Source organism: Desmodus rotundus, chromosome 8 (genome assembly GCF_022682495.2).
Source record: "Desmodus rotundus isolate HL8 chromosome 8, HLdesRot8A.1, whole genome shotgun sequence".
In the NCBI taxonomy this organism is placed as follows: Eukaryota; Metazoa; Chordata; class Mammalia; order Chiroptera; family Phyllostomidae; genus Desmodus; species Desmodus rotundus.
The window spans coordinates 95,699,423-95,714,197 of NC_071394.1; the positions used below are offsets into that span (position 1 = coordinate 95,699,423).

A 14,775-nucleotide genomic window follows, 5' to 3' on the forward strand; every position below is an offset into this window, starting at 1 on the left:
GCAACTGTGATCCTCACCAGCTGGGCAAGGCTTTCACTCCCAGGAGCCTGGAAGTGCCCACAGGAGAAAAAAATAAGGGTTTTTGGAACTCAAAGCCTTTCTTTCACACTGTCTGTCTAGGGGCAGATGTGCAGGTCCCTGAACATGACACTCGAGTGGGGCATGAACACAAGGTTTTCACTTGTGCATTCCTCTGTTAAACAGATATTTAGTGGATGCTGCCTGTGTGCCAGGCATTGGGCTATTTACCCATTTCTGACCTCACACAGGTTGGAGTCAAGGAGGAGAGACAGAGGATAAAGCCAAGGGTTAGCCCAGTGTGTACATTTCTATGCAGAGTGAATGCAGCCAGGGGACTGAGCCAAGTCAGGAGGGCAAGAGGAGTCCTGCTGCCATGCAAGTTGAAACCTGCAGAGTAAAGAATAATTCACTAGAAGAAGAGGATAAGGGAACAGTGTTCCTGGCAGAGGGAACAGCATGTGTGAAGACCCAGAGGTGAGCACATTTTGAGGGGCAGTTGAAAGTAGCCTCATGTGGCTGGATACAGACAATGTGTGTGGAAGGAATACAAGAGTCCCAGGCTCTCTGCACTGGGAAGGAATGTAAGGGTGAACAAGTATTGAGCACCTATTGTGTGCAGGGTTTCAAGGGACAACAGTCCCTGCCCCCACCCAATGGAGAGCAGTAAGTACTGAAAGGGAGGCAGGAACAAGATCTGTATGGGAATTTGAAGGAAGAAGAAATCATATACAATTGGGTGAAAATTGAGCAAGATTCTTGGAGGTGGTAACATCTGAGATTGCCTTCAGCTCTCAATTGTCAACTGGAGACAGAGGGCAGGGCACTTCCTTGTGAAAGGCAGCAGGATAATAAATGTATTAAGCATTTACCATGCACCAGAGTGAAATCTGACTTTGTCTAGCAACCTTGGCAGGTAGATGCTATTATTATTCTCATTTTGTGGATGAGGAAACTGAGGCCAAGGAAGGTGAGGTCACTTGTTCGACGTTTGTCTAGTTCCAAAGCCAGCACACTACCCACAACTGCATGCTGTGGAGAAATGTTTATTGGGACAGCTACTCGGGGACAGACTAATTCACCACAGCTGCTCCCCGTCCATTTGCGGGGGGGTTGCCTCTTTGGAAGCAGCAGTCTGACCAAGTGATAAAGTATTGAACCCTGCTTAGTGCGACACACACAAATATTTGAACACTCAGCAACGAAGCCGCTGCCAGGGACCTGCCCCAGCATGACTTGGACAGGATAACAAAGTGATCTTATGTCCTATTATCTCCCGCAAGGTTTATTGTGGTTTTTCAAGTGGTTACAAACATTAATGCAGCGGTGCTTCTGCTAATGGGGAAGTTTCTGGCATGAAGGGAATGTGGTTAAAGTAATAATCCCCCTTCAGCAAACAAACATGAAGTCCTGTTTCCCCACAGAAGATGTTTTCCTAGATGGAAGGGAGGCCTCTCAGTCTTACTATAGTTTTGGGAAAGCTGGAAGATGGAATTTTGTCGTCCATGGAGACTGAGTTGGCTCCAAGCAGCTGATAGGGGTGCAGGCAGGAGGCCTGGACAAGGAGGTGGGGAGCAGATACGGGCTTGGCCTCCCCTGAGCCCTCACCCAACAGCCTGGTGACTTGGGATGGCAGCTGGGAAGTGCAATCTCTTTAATTTACAGGGAGGAGCCTGGGGCTCTGAGAGAGGAAAAGACTTGCCTGAGGTCACACGAGGGGGTCAGTGACAGATCTTGGCATCCTGATCTCACAGAGTCAACTGTGGCCTAATGGGAGGCTGTCTGGGGTGGCAGGAAAATCCCAGGGGCACTGGCTTTGGAGGTGGCTGGGCCTGGGCTGGACCCCAGCTCTGATTCTCTCTAACCATGTGACTTTGGGCCAGCCACTCTCTGGGCCTCTTTTTCCCCACGTGTTAATAATGAGCACAAAGCAAGTGCTCCAGAATGTAGCTAGTAGTCATCATCTTCCTGGCCCTGTCACCAGTTAGCTAGGTTCCCTTGGGCAAGTCATTGCCTCTCTCTGGGCCTCAGTTTACCCATTTCTAAAATAAAAAGATTCAATTAGGTAATATCTAAGGGCCATGTCCAGTCTGACACCCTGTAAATCTATGACTCAGTGAATTACCCTAAGTCAAGAAAGGGAGAAGGCTATACCAATAATATTAACAATAACTTTTCAATCATTTACTGAATGCCTACTGTGTGCTAGGAACTCTGCTTGGTGCCAGACTTCCTAATGTCACCCCTGAAATGCAACAGCCCCCACTGGTCTCCTGACTTCCAATGTTCTCCCATTCAATCCACCTTGCATACCTGGCCAATCTCAGCTTTCTTAAACCTTACCCTTCATGCTTCTGCTCCAGCACACTCAGTGGCTCTCCAGTGCCCCCTAAGGTCAAGTTTAATTCTTTCATGTGGAGGTTAAGCCTTCCATGCTCAGGCCCTGCTGTCTCTAATGGAGTCTCCTATCAACTGTGTTATCTCTTTGTCTAGATTTCCCTGTGGTGCCTCAAGCTCAGAGGTGCTCAATAAACATTTGCTGAGTGAACAAACACATGGGTGAAATGTTTCTGTAAATAAGCCTACTCAAACTTTAGTCATTTGCAAACCAGCCACAGGAGTTTTGCAAAAAATCTGTGTACTGTGTCTATTTTTATTTACTTAAATATTTTCCTTTTTTAGATTAAATAAATGTATCTCAAAAAGAAACTGTACATCATACTATAACTAGAAGATCAGTATTACTTGCCAGAAATAGGTCTCCATTAAAATAAACGCAAGGACAAATGAGCAATGCATTCAATTCTAACTCGATATTATTGTCTACCAAGGCTGGAGTCCTACCGCTCATCTCTCTTACTTAAAATGGGATTAGTACATGCTCTTAAGAGGTGTTAAGGACAAATTAGCACTAACCTGAGACTTGATCACGGACAGAAATCACAAGGATGTTACAGGCAGATGAGTATGAACGAGCTTTTGCATGCCAAGTTATTCTACTACACTGAAAATCATCCTAGTTACCACCAGTGGCTGCCAGCCCACATTTTGGGAGCCCTGCTTAACAGAACTCACCACTCTAGCCCATGGGGAATGCATGTGAGTTCTCTGAAAGACTTTAGCCTGGGCTTTTGGGAAGGACACAGAGGCCCTGCTTGCAGCCACCTCAGTTTCATAGTATAGTGTCCCTTATCTAAAGCCCCATTGCAGTTCTTAGAATTCAACCAATGTGAGTTTGTTGTTTGAAACTATTTGCCTGGTAGAATAATGAGGTCCCCATCCCTGGAGATGTGAAGGCAGACACTGGACAGTCATGGAGGTGTGGGGAGACGGGCAGGGAGCAGGGAATGTTGAGGAGACAATCTAGCATCAGATGGTCAGTCACCCTATGAGACTGCCCTGACAGCCAGAGTTTGCTTCCTTCCATATGTAGGCAAAATACACCCAGAGCAATGAAAATGGAGGGAAATTAACTTCTGAGCAGGAATACAGAAAAACAAAAAGAGACAAATTTTGTGTGAGGCTATTCAGGAGACCTGAAGAAAGGAAGGAAGATGGAAATGGTTATTATTATTCCTTTATATAAGTAATGCTTTATATATCTCAATCCAGTACTAGATTCATCAGGACTATTTTGGTTGTAAGCAACATAAAGAGAATTCAGAGTTGCTTAGGTGACAAAAAGAAACTTAAGGAAATTTAAATAACTAAACCACCTTCAGGCATGGCTGAACCCAGGGACTCAAACAATATTCATCAGGTCTTAGTCTGCTCTCTACCTCTCAGTTCTGCCTTCCTCTGTGTTGGCTTCATTCTCACATGGGATCTGCTCAAGATGTGAAAAAGACAGCTGCTTACAGCTCCAGGCTTAGAAACCACAGCAGAGACCAAGCTTCTGTTTGACAATAATTTTAGCAAAAGTCCCAGGGAGTGTTCTCATTGACCCAGCGTATGTCACATGTTCCCCTCATTAAGGTCATGGTAATGTGTTCTGGGTCACATGCCTACCTCTGGAAGGAGGGAACCCCATCCAGCCACATGAATGTGAGTGGAAGAGGGGAAGTTCCCCATATTAAAATTGAGGTGCTCCTTAAAGAAGTTGAAATGAATATCAAGCAAGTGAAAAACAGCCTCCATCTTTGCTTACTTCATACCCTTGCTCAAAGCTGTGCCCACATCTCCATTCAGATGGCTCCTATTCATCCTTGGACCACAAATGGTTCAAATGGTACTTCCTTGAAGAAACCTTTCCTGACCATCCCAAATTGAACTGGCAGCCCCTGAAACGTGTGCTTCTGGCAGATCTTGTCACTGGGCTTGTGTGGTTATTTGACAACAGCCTCTCTCTCACACTGGTCCAGGACCACCTTGAGGTCTGTGGCCTTTCTGTCTTGCCCACTGCTGTGTCTCCAGAGGCTAGGGCAGTGCCTGGCAATCAGAAGGAGCTCATAAATATTCATGAGAAGTACTGGTGGAGGTCACAAGGATCTGGTGCCCAGCGATGGGGGAGGAATGGATGGGTCAAAAAAGATATAAAGATTCCATGCTGTGGCCAAGAGTGTGGGGAAAGACACAAGAGAAGACTGGGTGACCTTGGGGAGCCCTGTGTGTTGTGGGACCCCAGGAAGGATGATCAGAGTGTGGAGCTAGGTGGGGACATGGGAAGTTAATCAGCAAATGCCAGCCCTGGGGACAGAGAGGAGATGAAGAGTAGGTCCAGGCTGGAGAGAAGAAATCTTCTGTGAGTCCTTGGGGGATACAAAGGGAAAAGCAGTCATGACCCCATTCCCAGGAGCATTTGTGAAAGGAAGATGAGGCCAGGACTTAGCAAGGGGAAGGGAGGGAGTCCTCAGACACTAGGCTGGGACTGGCTGGGAGAAAGACTTCTTTGGGACAATCGTCAAACCTTAAGAACTGGAAAGAAGAGTGTGTCTCCGGGTTCTGCTGTCATCCCTGGGTGTTTTTTCCAGGCTGTGTTTCCCTTTTCGGTCATCTGTTTATCCATCTGTCCATCCAAAACACACACAGCCACTTGTGTCTCCACGACCAACCCCTGGCAGGAGACGGGGAGTACCTTCCAACTCACCCCTCCCTGCCACAGCACACACTCAGCCTGGTCCCAAGAAGCTGTTAGCTCCAGGCCAAAAGCTGCGCTCCCCTTGCAATAGACAGCGGAGGTTGCTGGGGAGAAGAAGGGGGGCAGAGAGGAGGCAGGAACCCACACTGAGGACCCTGTAACCTACAGAAATGAGGAAGACAGAGAAAAAGAACAAAAAGACCAACAGAAGCAGACTTACAAGGTGGAAAGAGAAAAACCAAGAGAGAAATCCATGTTGAAAGGGACTGGGAGACTGAGACCAAGACAGCCTGCGGACCCCAAAGCCAAGGTAGGGACGAGGGCACCAGACTGGAGGAACAGGAAAGAGTGAGAGAGAGGAGGAAGGGAGCGTGGAGCCAGCCAGGCAGAAGAGAGGGTTGGGAGAGGGAGTGGGGAAAGGAGAGAGAGAAGAAAAGGAGAAAGAGGGGCGAAGGAAGGGAGATATGGAGGGGAAAATGGAAGGGGGAAATGGGAAAAAGAGGGAAGATGGGTAAGAAAAGGAGGGCAGGTGGGCTGAGGGAAAGGACCGAGGCTGCAGGCGAAGACGCTGCGAGGAAGCAGCTGGGAGCTCGGCCCCTGTGGGCGCTGGCGAGGGGGTGGTGGGGCCGTGGACCCGCGCAGGGGCCTGGAGGCGCGGGCAAGCCCCTCCCCGGGTGGGCGGGCTTCTGCGCAGCGGCCACGCCCCCGCCCGCGCTTCCCGCCCCTCTGTCCCGCGCTCCCCCGCTGCCCCCCTTCCCCGCGTCCCTCCTCCCGCCCTCGAAAGACCGAGCGAGCGGCGAGGTTGCGGGCGAGCTGCGCGGAGCGGAGGAACCAAGAAACCGGGAGCGCGGCGCGGACCGTGCCGACAGCGGCCCCGCGCCCGGAGCTCACCAGAGTGGCTGAGCTGCCCGCACAGCGCCCGCAGCGGGCAGCGCAGCCCGGGCCGCAGGTAGGAACGGACGGCTGGCGTCGGGGCGTGGGGCGCAAAGCCCGGGACAGTCGGCGCGGGACAGCCGGGTGCCCCGATACGCCGCCGTGGGCCTGGCGGGGTGGGGGGCGGATACCCGGAGATTCTAGCCCCCGCACTTCGCCTAGCCTGGGGCCACATGAAGGAGCCAGAGAACCGCTCCGCCCGTCGACGTTCATCCAGGCCATTCCCTAGGGAGGCTAGGAGGGCAGGGGACTCGAGGGAGAGTCACCAGAATCGCATGCCCTTTCCTTGTGGCTGGGCGGCTTGGACCCCCGGTTGGCGCTGGACTCTGCTGCAGCCGTCGAAGCGTCGCGTCCATTCCCCAGGGGGTTGTGGGGGACCCTGGAGTGAATGTTTGGGGGACCGTGCGCCACTTTTCTCTCTCAGAGTCAGCTGCGTCGAGATAGAGTAGTGCCCATCATTTATTCTCCAAAGGCTAAGGAGGCCAGCGACTTGGGGACGGGACACCTCCTCCCTATCCCAGGGCAGCTCCAGCTCTCAAGAAATGTTGGCTGAAAAGCACACCACAGCCTGGGCTGAGCGCACACAAGCTCTCGCTGCTCTCCCCACTCCTTTCCCCTAGGGATGTGGGGTGAAGGGGCTCCACGGGAGGTTTTAAGGACTGTGCCCCTTTGCCACCAGGGCACTGCTCTCATCTTGTCTTGTGTTCTGGAATTTACTTCCTCGGGATGACGACTGTGCCTGTCACGGCTGCCTGGAGGCAAAGACCGTCAGGTCTGCCTGTACCCCCACAGCTGGCACCCACAGATGCCCTGTCCTAGCTTGGGTTAGTCTTCAGACAAGGAACTCAGACCTGGCAGCCTCTCCCCCAGCTGAGTCTCTGAGCTAGTATCCTCCCAAAATAGACGTGAACCCTAAGGAGAAAACTGGATTTTAAAAAACCAAATGATAACACCCCGTTTCTTCCTAATGTGAGGCTGGAGCTTTGCCTTCCCGTCTCTGGAAGCTCAGCCTCATCCACGAAGAACTGGTGGGGGGAGGGTGCGCTGAATAAAATGGCTCCTGAGCTTTGGTGACACCCCCCAAATCAGAGATTGTCAGGCTATGCAAGTGGACTTTGGAACTGACCTTCATTTTTCTATGACACAAGGTGGGTGCTGGGTGAGAGAGCAAGTTCTCAGGTGCTAGGTATTGCCTAGCTTCTCTCTTTGGGAACTTTGGGAAAAATGTATTCATAATGGAGTCTGCAAAGGCTACCTCAACTCCCAAATTCCAGCACAAAGGAGGTCAGTGGGACTACAGGCTCCTCGCACCCTCTGTCTCCTGGAGCAAGGAGTGGGAGGGACCTTTTCCCAGAGCAACCAGGGCAAAATGGCTGAGCCTCCCCTGAGCCTCAGATATAAATTGTGAGGCAGGCGGCAAACAAAGAAAGCACTCTCTCCAGCAAAGCACTGGCTCAGTGGCCAGTCCTTGAAGGACAAACAGTGAGTTCAGCGGGACACACAGCCTGGCTTGTCTGGCATAGCATCTGCAGAGTGGGGCGATCCCTAAGAACCACACAGGAGGGAGGCAGCTGCCTGGGGGGGGAAGCGGGAACCATCTTTCCTAATGGGTGACTCTTTATGCCAGGACTGTAAGTGTGGTGAGAAGTATGTCCCCCAGGAACTCCACATGGGGCTGGGACGGGCTTCTAGAGGCCAAGGAGTTAGGCTACTCAGAGGGTAATGACAAAGAAAAAGACCAAGTCCATCAAAGCTGAAAGAGGCACAATAGCTGTTGCCCACCCCCCCCCAAATTTCACATGCCTGGCAACCAGGAGCTTCAAGGCCATGAATTTGTTTACGCATGGCCCAGCAGACAGCGGGCACTCAGGAAGTGTTTCAGAATAAAGCCAGCATGGATGGAAGGTGGACCTACCTACGACATATACCCGTGCTATTGAGCCTTCGGAGACCAGGAATGAGCCCTGGACAGGTTAGACTTGAGCCGGGGTGCTGCCATTTTCTGGCCAGGTGACCTTGGGGAAGTTCTTGTCCCCTCTGGGAGTAAGGAATGGAGCACCGAAAGCTTCTGATGTACCCAGCTTATAATTCCTCAATAACCTTGTGCAGCAGGTACAATTCTAACATTCCACTGCAGAGGTGAGGAAACTACAGTTCAGAGAGGGAAAGTGACTTGCCCAAGGTCACACAGCTAGACGAGGTAGGGTAGGGATTTGAACCCTGCTCTTCTAATTTCCCAGCCAACACTTGCCTCACTGCTGCTGAGTCTCTAGACGTGGGTCTTCACCTGCACAGAGTGATGTGGTGGGGTGATGGTTGGGATTTGATGACTGACAGTGAGGTCCCTCAGGTCTGCCATCAGGCTGTTCCTCTACGTTGCTGGCACGTGCTAGGAGCAACGTGAAATAAAGCATGAAAGCCAAGCGGCTTCTCGCCATCACATAAAGACACTTCCTGTCAGTGGAGTTAGAGGTGTCCCAAACCACTTGGACTTCGGACACACCCTTTCCCCTTCCCTTGCTTGTGTGTGCATCACAGGCTGAGTGTCAGCCCCTATCTATTAAGCCTTGCCTGCTGCCTCCAGCCCCTTACCTCCCAAAATAAATCCCCTTTGTCCTTGGGAGCAGGTGGGATGCCCAAGCCTGTCCCTGTCACCTGGCCCGAGGTATACCCAGCTTCAGACCTGTCTTTGCTCATAGCAGAACAGCCCCTTCAATTCAACCATGCAGTCCCTTCAGCTTCTCTGTGCCCAGAGGATGGTGGGTAGAGCACAGCCCTTGGCATGATGAAAACAACCTTCGGTTGACTCCAGTGGCAAAGAGCAGCAAGGCCCCCTCTCAGGAAGGATTTCGTCAGAATTTTGTCCACTGCCCTGTGGCATTTCTTGGCTCCAGCTCCACAAATGGGCCCAGCGTCAGCAGTCCCTTTTGTCACCTTTCCCCCATTCTCTGAAGGTCACTAGGAGGTAGAGGGAAAGAAAGTGGTGCAAGAAAGGGCAAAAGGCTAGGAGGCGAGATGTGTACTCCAAAATAGGGCTTTCCAGGAAATGTGCCTCAGTGAGCTTTATGAACTTCCAGCATGTTCTGTTGGAGCTCACCTAAAGCCCTCAGGAGCCAGGAGAAGGGGATGAGGGAGTAAGTGGGAAGCCAGCTAACAGCGGAGATAAGGGTTGCCTGGCATAGACCGTAGGTGTGAACACAAGCTGTGATGTTTCAGCGCAGGCTTGGATTCAGTCATAAACAGGAAAAAAAAAAAAAGAGCCCACTCAATATTGTTCCAATGATAATATCATCAATAATAATAGCTAACAGTTATTGCAAGTTGATGATCTGCCAGGGAATGTGGTGTGTGTTTTACTTAATATTATTGCGTTTAATTTTCACAAAACCCTATGAGGTGTGTAGTGGAATTGCCCCTGTACAGATGAAGAAACAGATAAGTCGAGAGCTTTGGGTGCTGGCTGCAGGGTTGCTGGCCTTCTCAATGGCCCTGGAGCCCCAGCTCAGCCACAATGGAAGAGCCCCTGGTGTTGTCACTTCTCAAGGACCATGGCTCCCCATTTAAGGCGCTGCACAGTTAGAGAGCACTTCCCATCCTTTTCTCTCCTTGGAGCTTTTCCAAAGCTCTGGGAGACCAGTAGCATGATAGCCACTGTTTAATAACTGGGGGAGCTGAGGCCCAAAGAGATGAATTTGTACCCAGTGTCCCTCAGCTGCTAAGTTGCAGAACTGGAATTCTCACCCAGCTGCCCAGCCTGTTGCCATGTATTTGTGACTTAGACTAAATTCATTTAAAACTGGTGTTGATGTTGTGCACCCAGCTATCTTTCCCTCATTCTTAGGTGTCCCCAATTTGTCGTCACCCTTTGGCTGTTCTGGAAGCCACTGAGAGTAGCCGACAAAGCCATCAGCTTCGTTTATCGTGATCTGACATGACGTGAAAGTGGCATCCAATTTGATGCAAGCTGCCTGCAGCGAAAGGCCTTCTATTTTTACATTTCTCACAAATTGGAAATTACAAGGAGTCCAGGTCTTGCAAAGCAATTGGCTGTGGTGCTCTGAAAGCAGGGGGTGTGCAGCTAGGTGGAACGAGCCACATTAGGGGTTCAGGGGCCCTCTTGGGTCTGACTCTTGGCAAAACGGGCCCCCAGCTTCCTGGGCCGGATGGGATCCTGGCACACAGGCCAGGTTGGAGGATGCTGCCTCGGACAGTGGCCTGCAGCTCTGCCCACCTGTCAGCTGCATAGTGTCTGCAAGATCAGAGTCACATGCCAGCTCTTGAGATAACTAAGCCCTGGCCAGAGGGACATTCAAGGTCAAAGATGCCCTGAAAGACATTGACAGCAGGTTGCTCTCATGGCCTTATTGTTTGGTGAGGAGGTTCTGTACAGGGAGAGGGCAGGAGCCACAAGGAAATGAGCAATGACATTTGGTATCAGCGTTGCTGTTTGCTGGGACTTGGGGCTTATAACAATATTCCCTGACATCAAAACGGTACTTTACAGTTTGCAGGGAAAAATACGCTCTTGCAGCTCTTCTTTCTTTTGATCCCGTATGAAGTATTCCAGGGGAAGAAAATATGGCTCTTGATATCCTGAGGAAGATTCTTTTTTGAAACAAAAACAGACATTTTTTAAGCTAGTTTTCTCATAAAGCTCAAATCAGAATGACCTTGACTCAAATAAGCCTCTTTGCACACACATGAGTACATGTACACTTAACATTTATATAGAATTTCATTAAGTGCTTTCTCAATTGAAGCATGCAATAGCCCCGGGAGCTCCAAGTGAAATATATTATTACCATTATCTCCATCTTTTGGATGGAGAAACTGAAGCTCAGGGAGCCCTGAACGCCCTTATCCTTGACCTCTGGTTTCCTAGCTGATAGGAATCACCTTTACTAAGCCCAAATCCAAATTCTCCAGGTAGCCCCTCAAGAAGGTGCCCAGATGAGCCAGGGTCTGTAAGAGGCAGAGCACAGAGGACACAGGGATGGATTTTGCAGGGAGTTTGTGGGGAGGCACAGCCTGAGGTTTAGGAGAAAAGAGCCATGGCGTCTTAGCTAAGCTGTGGCCGGAGGTGAAGGTGTCTTTGCCATGGTGGTGGCATGTGGGGAGAAAGGAAGGGATGATTCTCTCAGACACACATGCAGGCTCACAAGTGTGCTTATCCACATGGATTTGGGTGAAAATGAACACTAGGGACCCTGCAAGATTCTCTACAAGGATCTAAGGGCCTTGATAACCAGGAAGGTATAGGAAAGTGTTCAGACATGAGCCTCAGAACATTGGGCCCCCCCGGAGGAGTGCGCAGTGTGGTGCTGAGCCATGTTCAGACAAGAGGGTAGAAGGGGAGGGGATGTGGAATGGAAACCACTCATCCCGGCAATGATTTCACCTTCCCCCTGTCCTTGAACTGCTATCCGTGCTGAAGACTGTGACATATCACAAGTTTTAGGAACTGACTTCTGGGGTGTTAGGGGAGGCAGGGGTACCTGAGGATTTGACATGTCCCCTGTCTGTGTGGCCATCCTGGCCCCGACCACACAGTGTGGAGAGCCTCCTGGGCACCAGGACTGGGCTGCCTGGGGCTGGTGAGAACAATGCTAGGGGATGGATGCCACTGTCCCCGTGGGCAGGAGAACCACCCTGAAGCCAAGGGAGGTGGAGCTGCTAGCTCTGGGTTGCCCAGCACACTGAACAGCTGGATCCCTGTGCTCTGTCTGAGCTCCATCCTGCGATCCAGCCTCACTGCCGCCTGAATCCCTTTGCTCCCACATTGGATGTTTCCAGAGCTTGAGGTCAAGAACTCACCTATGATTAAAAAACAGAAGTGAGCTTGGGGTTGGGGAAGAAGTCTTACTGGAGAGAATCCTGTGACGATAGAATTTAAGTGCATACATGTATTACATGTACATGTTTAACAGATTGGTTCAGCATGGTGACCCAAATAATCAGATGTGTACAAGCCCCAGTTTTGAGCTCTGACTGCGACCCAGACACTGAGTGGAGCACTTTCCCAGCAGTGTCCCAGGATCCTCAATAAGGAAACTGAAGCCCACTGAACTCATGCAGTTGTCCAAGGTGGCCCCCAGCATGTGGCAGAGCTGCAACTCAGACCTGGGTGTGCAGGACCCCAAGGCCTGGGCTTGCAGACCCAAGAAAGAAGTGGGAGACAACATCCAGTCCGATAGCCTTGAGCCTGCTTGGGATGGTGGGCAGGGTCCTTCCCTTCTCTGGGATTTGTGTTTTCAGTCCATAAAGCCAAGGGGTTTGGACTGGACAGGACAATCAGCATTTCCTGGCATGCAGACGGGGGAAGGGAGGCTGCATGCCCCACTTCCTCCTCCATTTCCCCCATAATAGCCTCCCGAGACTAATGACTGGGGAAGATAAGAGCCCTTTCTCAAATGGCAGTGAATGCCACTAATGGCAGAGCAGATGTGGCACTGTTAATTATGCCATGGGTATTAAATGAGAATGCCAACCCCAGAGGAGTTAAATAGCACCACTGGGCTACAATGGCTGTGCCTAGAAGTGGTGCCATCATCCCGGGCCAAGGCAGAGCACCCCCTCCCTTGGAGCCAGACAAGAGTCACAGAGCCTCGTTCATACCAGTCTTGTCCCCAGCACTGGCTCTGCAGCAGCTCCTTGGAGCTGGAGTCACCAATGGCTACTCCAGGGAGATCTACACAAGTTATCAGCAGGAGCAGATGTGGTCAAACAACTCTACCAAATAAAACTTGGAGCACCTACTGTGTTCCAGGCCCTTCCATGGATCATGGAGGCATTGTTGCTGCTTTGAAGAGCTGCTCACAGTCAAAACCATAAATTTCCTGAGAGCAGGAATGCTGTGTCTTCTGGGTCTCCAGTGGCCAGCATAGTGGAGGACACATAGTAGGTACTTACCTCTTGCTTTTGATTGTGTGACTCTTTAAGTGAGAGCCAGAGGCCACACAGGTGGGAGCTGGAGCAAGATCAGCCATGGGCCGAGTGGGGCAGAGGGACAGGGTAGCGGACTGGCTCTCTTCTTTAGGCACCGACTTAGCCTTTCTGGATGGCTGGACTTTCTACTTGCTGGGTAACCATGGACAATCCCTTTGTCCTTCCTGAGCCTCAGTTTGCACATCCGCACACTGGGCAGAGTGAGGGCTGTGATGGGTGCAAGAAAATCTGTCTCCTACCCATCCCAGCCCTGAACATGGTGGGTCACAGAGATTGCATTCATGCCTGAAAAGTGACATTTTGCAGGCAAGCCAGCAGGAGGGGAGAGTGCAGCTCTTTGGAGAACCAAAGGCAGCTTCTGGTTCTTCTTGTGGACTTGAAATGTCACTCAAACCTCCAAGCCCTCTTCAGTAACTCTGTGTTCTCACTTCCTGGACCTCAAAGGCTATTTCTCAGGTTTTTCTAGGCCAGAGAAAGCCACAAAACCCACCCATTTTGGACACCTCTGCATTACAGATAGGTAAACCAAGGCTGAGAGAGAAGTCCTAGGCCCACAGGTACAATGACCTGGAGCTTCTAACCCCTAACCCAGTGCTTTTCCTCCTGCCCCAAGTCAGCCCAGCTCCACTGTTGAGAAATTATTAAATAGAGTTGGTGGAAGGACTCTGGTTGCCATGGCAACAGAGCCTGTGTCCTCTGGAGATAATGGCGTTGCACAAGGCAGAGTGATGTGTGTTGAATGCTGATTCGGGAGCTGCTGGAGCAAGCGAGAGAGTGGAGGGGACTGTGTCTAGGGTTTGAGATTCTCCATAAAGGATGCTCAGGGCTGGTGGGGCTGGAAGTAGGCATGAGGAAATGGCTTTGTCTAGTTTCATCCTTCCTATGACCTTGGCAGAAAGGGATAATCACCTTCTCTTCTTCATGAAGGCACAAAGTAAAGTGAAGAGAGGTGAAGTGACTCTTTCCCCAGGTCATGCAAGCAGGCCAGAGTGAAGCTGGGATTTAAACCCCAAACTACTGCTGAGAGTTGGGGGTGGGGGGGAGACTGGAAAGGGACACTGTGAGGGGGAGGGTGGTTGGTGGCATAAGGACCCAGAAGGGAGCCAGCTCTGAGTGCTGAAGTCAGAGAATCCAGACCTCTCTAAAGGCTGTTAAGGAGAGTTCTCACCGAGATCTGATGGGCCAGGAGGGAGGATTCCAGCACAGGAGGGATGGGGAAACAGAGCAGCAAGGTAGGTCCAAACCTCAGCTTTGGTGCAAAGTCAAAGCCCTTCCTCCCACTTCCTAGGTGTGCGACCCTGGGCAAGTTATTTCACCTCTCTGAGCCTCAGTGTCTTTATCTGCAAAATGGAGATAATAAGACTACCTCCTAGTATTTTTGTGAGATAAGGTAGGTAGAGCATCAAGCCCCACTCTTGGGCATAGATCAATCAACAGTCGCTATTATCATTAACCAGAGAAGGGAGGTAGGAAAAGGGTCTGTTGCTTCCAACCATGGATTGCTTCTAATTTGTGGGGTTTGAAGAGTGGAATGGCTAAAGCAAGACATGCTCTGGCTGAGTGGCTCAGTTGGTTGGAGCATTGTCCTATACACCAAAAGGTTGTGGGCTCGATTCAGGGTCCTGGCACTTATGGTACCTAGGTTTCAGATTCAATCCCCAGTCAGGGCACATACATGAGGCAACTGATCAATGTTTCTCTCTCGCATCAATGTCTGTCTGTCTGTCTGTCTCTTTTTCCTCCCATCTCTCTGCCCACCCCCTCTAAAACCAATAAACATATCCTTGGTTGAGGATTACAAG

The 14,775-nt window shown here is 50.8% G+C and overlaps 1 protein-coding gene across 3 annotated transcripts in view; it reads left to right on the forward strand.

Annotated features, from left to right (window-relative positions):
• Positions 1 to 5,347: 5,347 nt before the first annotated feature.
• SLC6A1 (solute carrier family 6 member 1) overlaps positions 5,348 to 14,775 on the forward strand; it is a 41,599-nt gene continuing 32,171 nt past the window's right edge. For 2 of the 3 annotated variants that reach the window (XM_053930318.2, XM_053930320.2), the window contains exon 1: positions 5,892 to 6,044. The gene's annotated coding sequence lies outside the window, so the exon portion shown is untranslated. Of the gene's footprint in view, positions 5,406 to 5,891; positions 6,045 to 14,775 lie in introns of those variants that run through there. The other variant, XM_045192404.3, reaches the window with a different exon arrangement.